This window comes from Tachyglossus aculeatus, chromosome 4 (assembly GCF_015852505.1).
Source record: "Tachyglossus aculeatus isolate mTacAcu1 chromosome 4, mTacAcu1.pri, whole genome shotgun sequence".
Lineage (NCBI taxonomy): Eukaryota > Metazoa > Chordata > Mammalia > Monotremata > Tachyglossidae > Tachyglossus > Tachyglossus aculeatus.
The window spans coordinates 91,504,123-91,516,617 of record NC_052069.1 but is presented as its reverse complement, the minus strand read 5'-3'; positions in this window follow the sequence as shown (position 1 = coordinate 91,516,617).

Below are 12,495 nucleotides of genomic sequence, written 5' to 3'. Positions count from 1 at the left end.
CAAACCAATATTACCTTACCTCCTGAGTATTGCATTTCCAGGATGCAATCAATCATATTTACTGAATGCTTGCTGTGTGCAGAGCACTGTACTAAGTGCTTTGGAGAGTACAATATAACAGAGTTAGTAGATGTGTTCTCTGCCTACAAGCTTACAGTATAGAACATGAGACATACATTAATATAAATAAATGAATTATGGATAATTTGTGAGATTAATAGCACTTGTTAAGAGTTTAATATGTGTTATGGACTGTACTCATAGCTGGGGGGGATAGAAGATAATCAGGTTGAACACAATCCCTGTACCTTATGGGCCTCCCATTCTAGGCAGGGAAGGAAGAATGGGTGTTTAATCTCAATTTACAATTGAGGAAATTGAAGCACAGAGAAGTTAAGTGACTTGCTCAAAGTCACATAACAGGCAAGTGACAGAGAGGATTGGAATCCAGATGAACTCCCAGGCCTGGGCTCTTTCCACTAAGCTAAACTGCTTTTCCAGATTAAGTTTAAATGTGAGAGCCTCCAGGGGGAAATAGAACACTGACTTTCTTGTTTACCTAATATTTGGGCTCTTCAATTCAAGCCAGGAATTTTTTTTTCCTAGTGCTTATCGTAAGTAATGTGCTACTCTATGTCCAACGAGTTCAGTAAATAGCAGGGAAGCATATCTTTGATTGCAGGGACAAAGCAATTTAGAGAGAAGATAAGCATCTAACAGAAGACTTCTGCTAAAGAGCTCAATTATATCAGAAGCATGAGTTAAACAAGCACAAAGCAACCAAGACTCCTGAAAAAGACAGCTCTGAGTAGAGGCTACATTGGAGTCAGTGGTCTCAGAGATATCCCCTCACTTTTTTGCAATGATTCCTCATCGACTGATTGATTTGAGGGCATGGAGATTACAATGCCTGATTCCCCAGGACAGGAGATCTGACTGTTGGCCTTTTCTTTTTCACATGCTGTTCATTTTTCAATACACTCCCTCTTTTCTGGACTTTTTTTTTTCTTTCAGAGACACTCTTCTCACTTGCAGCTAAGCAAATATTATAAAGGAAAAGCAGAAGGATTTTTTTATGATGTTTGTTAAGTGCTTACTACGCATCAAATGCTTTTCTAAATTTTACCACCAAAGATGAAGACTTCCCTTGGCTTCCCAGCCCCCATTTCCAGCATGAATGGAGGTCTTAAAAATTATCTCATCAGCAAACTATTCAGAGCCCCAGAGCTTCCGTGGAGCCCAACCCAGAAGCACTTGCAAATAAATGGAGATAATGTCGATAGCCTTAAAAATCTACCTGGGTGTATTTACAGACAGAGACCTTAGACTTGTGCTCTGAGGGCATCACACAACCACTGTACTTCCTAGAATGGGTTGTAGTCCAGTTATTTGGGCTTTTTTCCCCCCTTTATCTCAAGAAAAAGATTTCAGTTTAACGCGTATTAATAGTGAATTGAATTAGGTTTCCAATAGCACCTTTCCTACTCAAGGTATCTCAGAACACTTTTACAAAGTAATGAGTTAAAGCAATGCTAGCAGAATGACTGTGCTGTAAATGGAGCAGCCATTATGTGCTCAACAATAGCTCACACACATCTAAGTAATTAATGTCCTTCAGATGTACTTTACTGTACTTATTTTTCACACTGTTAAATTATTACCCTAATTTTTATTCCTAATGACTTTCCTATTTATCTTTGATTGAATTATTTTACTGAATGTTACCATTTATACAAAAATTCACTATTATTTTGATTACTGTTAAAAAGTACTCAAGTTCGTTGCGTTGCTCAGCTTCTAACATTCACTGTTCCATAGAATGGAACTGTTGAAAAAAAATTTCTGGCTGTCCTGTTTCTTTTTGAAGTGCTGTGAAACTCATAGTGAATATCTGCCACCTTTATTTTTAGAAATATTAAATGACTAATTTGCCTTTTGAATCAAATTCAAATACAGGCAGAAAAATCAATTTTAGAATTTTTAAAACATGATCCCAGCAAGACAGTAGTAGATAATGCCTAATTGTTTTACTTTTTTAAGCCTTTGAGATACTCTACATTTTACTACTCAAACAGAGTCTGCTAAAGGACGTTTGACTGAGGGAAATGTTGGAAAGCAGCTGTTGATAATTGAACTGTACTAAAATGAAGGTAATGGATTTATGCAATCGATGAGTGTGCACGATATTGCACCAAGTGACCATCTAGTTTAAAGCAGAAACTATCCCCAAATACTAAGGAAATTCTGTGCTACAAAAATTAATTACTCTTACCAAGGTTAATTTTGATTTTATAGTTTGCGCTAATAATTGTGAAATAGATTCTTTGAATCCATTTATCTGCAACAACATTTTGATATTTTTCCCTGTGACCGTGGTCGATATTTGCTTAAATTAAACCAGAGAAGAGAAAACACAGTCATTAAAAAGTATAAAGCAATCTGTAAAATTAAAAAGCTTTTAGCTTCCTCCCCTTCCTTCCCTCCTCCTCCCAACGTTAAATGTATACCATATGCCAGGGCTACTCAGTAACTATAACTGACTGTTGTTACTGTAGTAATCAGTCTATGTCAGAGCAATTACTTAAAATCATCCGTCCTGGTTGTTTTCCACAATCCACATCACACTGGGCAGAACAATGCAGCTGACAATCCAAATGGCGCAGATGGAATTATCATACCTCACACACTGTCTGACTGACAGTTACCTGCGGGATGAAGGAGGGCCCCTATCATCTGGAGGTTGCAAGTGTGCCTGCTGCCAGCAAGATTTCTTCGGGGGGACAGTTTAAAGGAGAAAATGAACATTTGCCGCACCTTTGTCATTTATAGACCCACATGAGTCTTCCCAATGGCTCATGAAAAACAAATAACGATGCCATGCTGCTGGGGAAGGGGAAGAGATGAACATTATCTTTTCTCTACCTGCAATCAGTTGGGAGATCAAGCGCTCTGATCAGTGGGGATTCCAAACTATTCCAAATACCTCATTATATGACCACACGTGTTGAAATGCATTGGCCTCCATTCCCTTATTCCAGGCTGACATGAGCAAGAAAATGGCAAACTTTAAACACTCTCCATTTCTTGAACTTTATACCTTTCTTTATTCTGCTTGGGATTCATTTTAATGATTTTAACTGTCCTGGTGAGTTTTAGGACAATCATTTTCTGTCCAAGGTACTGTGACACCAAACATTGCTGGATATTCCTTTGCTATACTGAAAAAAAAAAAAAAATCTTTGGCAGAAAAGTTTGCTGGGCTTGGAAATTGAGCCAAACCAACTAGGGATTTTTTTTTCTCTCTCTCTTTCTCTGAATTGCTGATGTCTCTGAAAAGCTCTCCTTCTCTCCAAGTGGTGCCGGCTTCAATCAGTCTGTTCGGTGCCTGCAGAGTCAAACAGCTCGGGTGAAAGCATCTGTTTTAATGAAAGCCACTGCAGGCTCTAGGCTTCTACATAATCCTAAGAGCCAGAAGTGTATTCATATTCATTTCCAATGAACGCAACACACAATAATTAGAGAAAGAAACAGTGACGACTGGTTTTCTATCCTCCGGCCATGAACTATTAATGCTTACGGAGAACGTGTAAATTAAAAATATATTCTCATGTTGAACTAGAGATAAGTGCTTATATGCAACACATGAAAAATATATATGCTATCATATTCCTTAACAAGTACTTTTGACAGGAAAAATTTGAAACAGTGAAAAAGAATACATTTGTTTCAGCAGGAAAAAAACAATTAGAAGATAAATTCTTATGACATACTGATGATTAAATCTACATTAATCATAAACATCTATGGGGTGACAATTGGGCACGTTTAATCATTTTGAACAAATTGTGTGTCTTCTCTGACTACCTTTCTGTTGAATGTCTCCAGAGTGCTTCTGTACTCTGTTCTATATGTTGTCAACTTGTACTTCCCAAGCGCTTAGTACAGTGCTCTGCACACAGTAAGCGCTCAATAAATATGATTGAATGAATGAAAGTACATGTTATTGGAATATTAGAGAAATGGAACACCCAGGTAAATCTGAATTTAGCTCTCTCCCCAAGGAAATTGGACAAAATAAGAGTTCTCCAAACGGTGGCTTACCCTTTGTTGATCTTCCAGTTACGCTGTGACAAATACAAGATAGTCACTATAACTACAGATCATTTTGACGGGTCGTTCTACATAGAAAAGCAGGGTGGCCTAGTGGAATGACCTGGATTCTGATCCCAGCTCTGCTATGTCTGCTGTCAGATTTGGTGCAAGTCACAACTTCTCTGAGCCTCAGTTTCCTCATCTGTAAAATGGGGATTAAGAATGTGAGCCTCGTGGGAGACACAGACTGTATCCAACCTGGTTAGCTTATATCTACCCCAGTGCTTAGTACAGTGCCTGGCACGGAGTGAGTACTTAACACCATAAACAAAATTTAAAAAAACACCAAAGGCCATTTTGATTACTCAGTTCAGTGGGTAAGATCTCGAAGATCCTCTGTATATGGAAGGCATACAAAAAAAAAATCAATAGTATTCATTGGACACTTAGTAGTTTGAAAGAACTGTTCTAAGCACTTGGGAGAATGCAATACAATAGAGTTGGTAGACACAATCCCAGCCTTCGAGGAGCTGGCCACCCACATTTCTTTAAATCTATACTTTGATACTAAGGCATTCTATGTAAAAAGCAAACTTGTGTGAAATAAAACACATTCTTGGGGTGATTTCTGTACATTAATCTTACTAGGATTGTTGAATAGCTTAGAAAATAGTTCTACCACTTTGGAAATCTCAGTTTTCTGACTGGGTGGGGAAGGGATGATTCACTAGTCCACATGCCACATTCTGAGCTTTCCACCAGAACAGAGCATGAGATAGAAGAATGGTCTTTGCCAGGAAGTACTCTTCTTTTCTCCATGCCCTAATGGCATGTTGGCATACCTCAAGTGGGACCAATTTCTAGCAAATACACTTCTTTGTTTTAATAATCATAAGAATAATGATGGTATTTGTTAAGATCTTACTATATGCCAAGCACTGTTCTAAGTACTGGGGTAGATACAAGGTTATCAGGCTGTCCCACGTGGGACTCAGTTTCAATCCCCATTTTACAGATGAAGTTACTGAGTCCCAGAGAAGTTATGTGATTTGCCCAAGATCAAACAGCAGAAAAATGGTGGAGCCAGGATTAGAACCCACATCCTCTGACTCCTAAACCTGTGCTCTTTCTGCCTAGCCATACTGCTTTCTGTTATAAAATGAGTGAAACATCTGATCTCAACAGAGGTGTTGGAATTAAGGGCTGCAGAGACTTCTGTGCTTTTCAATGCTTACTACCCATTTCAGCCTCTCTCACCTCATTATTTATCATCTCATCATATACTGCCCCTTTTCGCTACCTTCCACCTGCTTCCTCCCATCCCTGCTTTCTTACACGCCTCCCTCATTCTCCACTCTTCTAATTTCCCACTTCCCTCCTTCCTCTCTCTCCACCCACACACACTTTCTAGTATTTCCTTTTTTTTTTTTTTAAGTTTATCCTTGTGATGTTACTGGAGGTTTTCAGCACCAAATCCTGCCTGAAAAAGCCCCCAAATCACTGCCAAAATGCCCTGATCCCAGTCAGGCTCTGCTGGGACCTAAAGCTATTTTTATTTTTCATTCTTTTACCATAGCTTTTGGGGGAATCCTACTTATCATTGGCCAAGTCCCTACACCACTCTTACTGCCACCACCCTATGGCTGAAGGCATCTCCCAGATTAGTGGTCATTGGGGACTAATAATAATAATCATAGTATTTGTTAAGCACATACTATATGCCAGGCACTGTACTAAGTCCTGGGATGGATATAAGCAAATTGAATTGGACACAGTCCCTGTCCCACGTGGAACTCACAGTCTCAATCCTCATTTTACAGATAACTGAGACCCAGAGAAGTGAAGAGACCTGCCCAAGGTCACACAGCAGACAAGTGGTGGAGCCGGAACTAGAACCCATGACCTTCCGACTCCTAGGCCCATGCTCTATCCACTAAGCCATGTTGCTTCTCCACTGCCTTCCCCAGGGCCAGTTGCCAGAAATCTATGGGAAAAATCACTCCTGATTGCAGCTCTCCAGATTTTGTTTCCCTGACACCTGGAAATTTTCCCCTTACCCCTGCCACAGGCAGACACCAATATCTTAAATTTGTACAATATTTAATATATTCCTTATAAGATAACAACCAAAGCAAATCCAGCATCAACCACCTTTCCCTGGATCTAATACTCTCCCCTCAGCCCTCCAGGACCATCAGTACCTTTTTGTAAACATCCTGGGTCTCGTGTTCTTCTCCCTCTCAGGGGCAGGAGCCTGACTCCTCCAGAGTCTTGACTTCTGGATTCTGAACCTTCAGGGATCCACCAGGATCCCCAGAAAGAGCTCTACTCAGTCCTGGTTCCCCAGGCATACCAACCCACTTCTCCCTTCAGGAAAGCCAAGGTCCTCTTCAACTTCCTAATCTGTTCCTCTACTTCCTCCCCAATTCTTTTCTCTGATTGGATCAGCTTAAACTTAAAGGAGGGACCCCAAGGAGTGATATTCCTGGTCTCCTCCTCCCTCAGTATGAATAATCATCATGATAATAATTGCGGTATTTATTAAACATTTACTATGTACCAGTCACTACTGGTACTGGGATGGATGCAAGCATCCCAGTACATATTTATTACTCTATCTATTTTACTTGTACATATTTACTATTTTATTTTATTTTGTTAATATGTTTTGTTGTCTGTCTCCCCCTTCTAGACTGAGCGCCCGCTGTTGGGTAGGGATTGTCTCTATATGTTGCCAACTTGTACTTCCCAAGAGCTTAGTACAGTGTTCTGCACACAGTAAGCACTCAATAAATACGATCGAATGAATGAATGAAAGCAAATCAAGTTGGACACAGTCACTGTCCCACGTGAGGCTCAGGCTCAATCCTCATTTTACAGATAATAATTATAATGATGATGGTGTTTAAGCACTTACTATGTGCCAAGCACTGTTCTAAGCACTGGGGGGATACAAGGTAATCAGGTTGTCCCACATGGGGCTCACAGTCTTAACCCCCATTTTACAGATGAGGTAACTGAGGTACAGAGAAGTGAAGTTACCTGCCCAAAGTCACACAGCTGACAATTGATGGAGCCAGGATTTGAACCCATGACCTCTGACTTCAAAGCCCGTGCTCTTTCCACTGAGCCACGCTTTTCCCAGACCTATCAATCATCTTGCAAATCTAATTCTCTTTGAGTAACCTGGTGATGGTATTTTTTTTAATCACCCAGAAGAATCTATTCGGCAATAAACAACTTCTGCTACTAGTTTTCTGAAAGAAAAAAAGAAAAAAGGTCAGTCATTGGACTGCCCAGGTCAATAAGAGAACATTAATTTTAATTTGGAGCTAAAGGATGTAGCTAAGAATAGAGGTGTCAATGTCTTATTACTTGAAGGAAACAACCCTGATTTAAAAGAGTCCTGAATTAATTGGTGTTGAAATAATTATAAAAGATGGTGTCGGTCACCAGAGAGAAATGCAATATTCAAGCTGTGTGGTAACAATTGCACTGATTAACAAATGTCAGAGTAGCACAGAGCACAGCTTAGAAATGCAGCACAGTGAAGGTTTAAAAAAAAAAAAATCAGGGACTTCCATATCAGCCCTGAAGTGTAGCTCAGTCCTTTCTTTCTGAGATCAGACATTCCTTTCCAAATAAAGCTGTCTAGGGAGAATATTCAATAGCATGTGTTCAAGTGGATCCCTTGATTCTATCCGATTTGTTTATCTACCTACCTATCCCAAGTTACCTATTACTGAAGTAAACATCCCAAAGGAAAACACATATTTGAAATGAGGAAATCTGATCTCCCTCATGAAGAGCAAAATGGCCCGTTTGGGATTCAATGGGTTAAAATATTGGAGCCAAGGAAAATGGGCCTCATTATAGAAAACATGGAGATAGATCTTTGAGAACAGGTCCTGCAGAGGATAAAGAGGAGATGAGAACCAGCTATGGGAAGCAGTTGAAGAGTAATCAAATGTGACGAGAGATATGTCCTGATCAGTTGAATCATTGAGTTCAGTGGGAGTGGTCATTTTGAGCCAAAAAAAAACACCCGATCTTTAAGGAATCTAGAAACTAATTCAGTCTCTTAACAATCTTGGGAAGGGGCGGTGGGAAATATCCTCAAAGAATGGAGTGATGTGTGAAATTAAGAACAGAAGGAACAGAAGGGAGACAATATGGCAACACCCAGTTCAGTTTCCAAGACATGAGAATATATCTCTGGTAAAATATCCCTGTATGTTCATGCTCATTCTGTTTATTCAGGTTCAGTGCCTCAGCTGGTTGTGTAATATGCTGGCAAATGGAGAATGAATTTTCAAGTAAGATTGGACTATTAAAGGCTGGAGCTTTCACTGAAGTGGTTTTGTTCATATTGGTTTTGGCCTGTGCTATCCTTAGAGCCTCTTAGAGCAGGCACGGATGCTTGATGAGAAGATATGGAGATAAAAAGTGAAGCTAAAGATCAAGAGGTTAGAATTAATGGTTGGGTGACAATCTGAGAACCTCCAGTCATTCTGTCTCAAACTTGGATAAACATAAACAAATGTCAGCCTTATTGTGACTCTTTTTACTTGAGCTAGTCTACACAGGATCACTCTGGAGGAGAAAGGGTCCCCAAAACACAAACCACATTCATGTTTTAAATTGTGCTAGTTTTAGGTGGATGGTAGTTGCTCTGGGCTATAATGTTAAAAAAAAAAATGTCATTTGTCCTGGTCTGTTTCAAGTCATCAAGACAAGGCATGGTACTAAGATGAGTTGTGAACATAAAAGTATCAGCCAGGATTTTACATTTGCCAAAAGCACTGCAAACATTTTAATCTTTTCAAACTACTCTCAGCCTAGAAAAAGGACCCGAGGCCCAAGAAAGTCAGGTGAATTGATGCATTTTGCATTACTGATCAGTGGCAAGGAATCAGAAAAATCACAAAACTGCCCTGGTAGAAGGGTCTTTAACTTTCAGAAATTATTCGGCATACAAAATACTGCTATTTTGGCAGAATGCATAGGACAGTATTAGAGAAATGCAGACCTCATTCATGTTTTAGACTGTGCTAGGTTTAGGAGGATGATAGTTGCTCTACTGTGCTATCATGTAAAAAAAAATGTCATTTGCCCTGGTCTGTTTTCAGGTCATCAAGAAGAGACCTGATACTAAAATGAGCTGTAAACATAAAAGCAGCAGTCAGGATTTTACATTTGCCAAAAGCATTACAAATATTTTAATCTCTTCCAACTACTCTCACCCGAGAAAAAGGACTGGAGGGTCAAGGAAGTCAGGTGAATTGATGTATTTTGCATTACTGATCAGTGGTAAAGAATCAGGAAAATCAGAAAACTGTTGTGGCAGAAGGGTCTTTAACTTTCAAAAATGATTAAGTATACACAATACTGCTATCTAGGCAGAATGCATGACAATATTATAGTAATTTATATCTCAAAATGCCAGTAATGGGAGTGTCTCTGATCTACCTCCTAATCCATTAATATTCAGTGAATCAGTGGTTTCTACAATGTATTTTCTATAACATGAGGTTCTTCGGGAACACAGGTAGAGGATAATAGTTTTTCATCTACAAAAGTGTCACTACTAATCTATTTTATTCATTTGTGTGAGTGTGGCTGGTAAGGTCAAGGTCAACAATGCTTTCCACAACATGTGCCTATAGCTCTTCTTTCTCACTACAGTCACCCAATGATATTTATTGAGCACTTACTACTGTGGGAGCACTCTCCTAAATGTTTGGGAGCATCGATACAATAATGTTGTTAGACATGATCTCTGCCCATAAGGAGCTTACAGTAGACAATCTACAGTCTCATTTATTATTGAAACTATTTTTATTTTTTCCTGAGTGCTCTGCACACAGTAAGCGCTCAATAAATACGATTGATTGATGTTCACCCTGAAATTTCTGCTCTGAGATGAACCCTATTTCTAATTACATCGGCCTTTGTACTCGGTCACACTTACCTGCTTTTTGACTTTGGGTGGGTCACTTCACTTCTCTGGGCCTCAGGTCCCTCATCTGTAAAATGGGGATCTAGATTGTGAGCCCCATATGGGACAGGGACTGGGTCCAACACAATTGGCTTGTTTCTACCCCAGTGCTTAGTACAGTGTCTGGTACATAGTGAGAGCTTAACAAATATCATCATTACTATTACATCCTTTATGGCTTTGCTTCATTGAATCTTTAAAATATTGTTTTTGTCTTTCCTATTTATCACCCCTACCTCCTTCAGTTTACCAGTTGGATATACTACTATCATCCATTCTTCTCACATGTCCAAACCTGTCCTCCTATTATCTCATAGTTGTGTTCCTGAAGAATCTCGTGTAATTCATTCATTCATTCAATCTTACTGTGTGCAGAGCATGGGAAGTCCAAGTTGGCAACATATAGAGATGGTCCCTACCCAACAGCGGACTCAGTCTAGAGGGGGAGACAGACAACAAAACAAAACATATTAACTAAATAAAATAAATAGAATAAATATGTACAAATAGAGTAATAAATATGTACAAACATATATACATATATACAGGTGCTGTGGGGAGGGGAAGGAGGTAAGGCGGGGGGGGATATGGAGGGGGAGGAGGGGGAAAGGAAGGAGAGGGCTCAGTCTGGGAAGGCCTCCTGGAGGAGGTGAGCTCTCAGTAGGGCTTTGAAGGGAGGAGGAGAGCTAGCTTGGCGGATGTGCGGAGGGAGGGCATTCCAGGCCGGGGGATGACGTGGGCCGGGGGCGTGTAATAAAAAAATGTGTTGTAGAACTATGGATTCAATGACTGTTAATAGCTTAAGAGATAGAGAAACTTCCATTACTGGCATTTTGGGATACAAATTACTATAATATTGTGTCATGCATTCTTTTATAAAACATTCACTAAGTGTTTTTTTACTGCATGAAATAGAGCACTGTAAAATTCTAAAAAGCATAGGGGAAACACATTATATAGTTAGTTATCTTTCATACTCAAAGAAAACATTACTGGTGACATTCACCGATGAGTCCATCTGTCACTGAACACACCAATGTAGGAACCGTGATATTGTGTCCCTGTTGGTGGTGCTGAATTAACATGTTTTTGTCTATCCAAAAGATCATCCAAAAGATCCTATTGAAAATTACCCAGGGAATTGTAGCAAAGATAAATGAAAAACTACTTCCCAGGAAGCAGAGATTTGACTCCTGACCTTTTTTTTTTTTTTTTTTAAACCAATGTAGAGGGTGGTTCTGGGTGGATCCAAGCCCCAAGCTGCTTTGATAAAATGAAGAAGCCTTTTTTCCACTTTCTTTCTTTCCCCCTGATGCTAGAATGAGTGAGGGGACACTTCAGGGCTGGCTCCTCATATGAATGCAAGTCCCTAACCCTTTCGTTAAGTTGAAGTTAGACCAGGAAAAGAGGAGGTTTATAATCTGTGTTGGAGTTTTCCTGATGTTAATCTTGGTTTGTGGTTTTAAATATTTGCTTGATTTTACTTTCATGCATCCTTTATAATTGTGTACCCAAGTAAAATATTAATTTGCTAGCAGAGAAGATTAATCAGAGTTTTACAGTTTTTTGAAGTACTCAGGCAGAGATCCCTTTCAGATTCTGGCCAGATTCCAGACCTCTTTTATTCTTTTTGATTGCCTTGTTTGAAGAAGGCCTATTACTTCTACTCTGATTTGATGTGACATCTAATAACATGCTGCCACTACACTGTCTGATAGTTTTCCAATGTATTGTACAGTGCAGTAAGGCTGGTGTACTATAAAAGGGTTATTGCAGTTCTGTAAGGCTAGGAAGAAACTGGAAAATGCTGCAGTGACATGCCATTAGTGACACTATGAGAATCCACTCAACCATTTTTCTGATGCCAGATCTCGTTTGGCAAAGATAGTACTTGTCTTCTATTCAGTCCAGTTTATAGGGTAGGGAGAATGTACCATAATTCCTAATAGCATTCCATCCAAACTGTGCAATGAAAAACACATGTTATAAAAGAGCTTAGTGTACCACAATCATAGCAATGTGGCCTAGTGGGTAGAGAATGAGCCTGTGAGTCAGAAGGACACGGGGTCTAATTCAGGCTCCGGTGCTTGACTGCTGTGTGACCTTCGGCAAGTCACTTAACTTCTTTGTGTCTCAGTTCCCTCACCTTTAAAATAGGGATTAAGACTGCCCCATGTGGGGCAGGGACTTGCTTATATCCACCACAGCATTCAGTACAATTCCCGAAACGTAATAAGCACTTAAATATCAAGATTATTTTTTTTTTCATAGTGCTGGTAGACTGCCAGCATTCCAGGATAACACTCCTTTCTAGACTAAGCTCCTCTCTTGACTGTAAATTCCTTGTAAGAAGGGAGCTTGCCTATTAACTCTTTTGTATTGTACTCTCCCAGGCACTTAGTAAA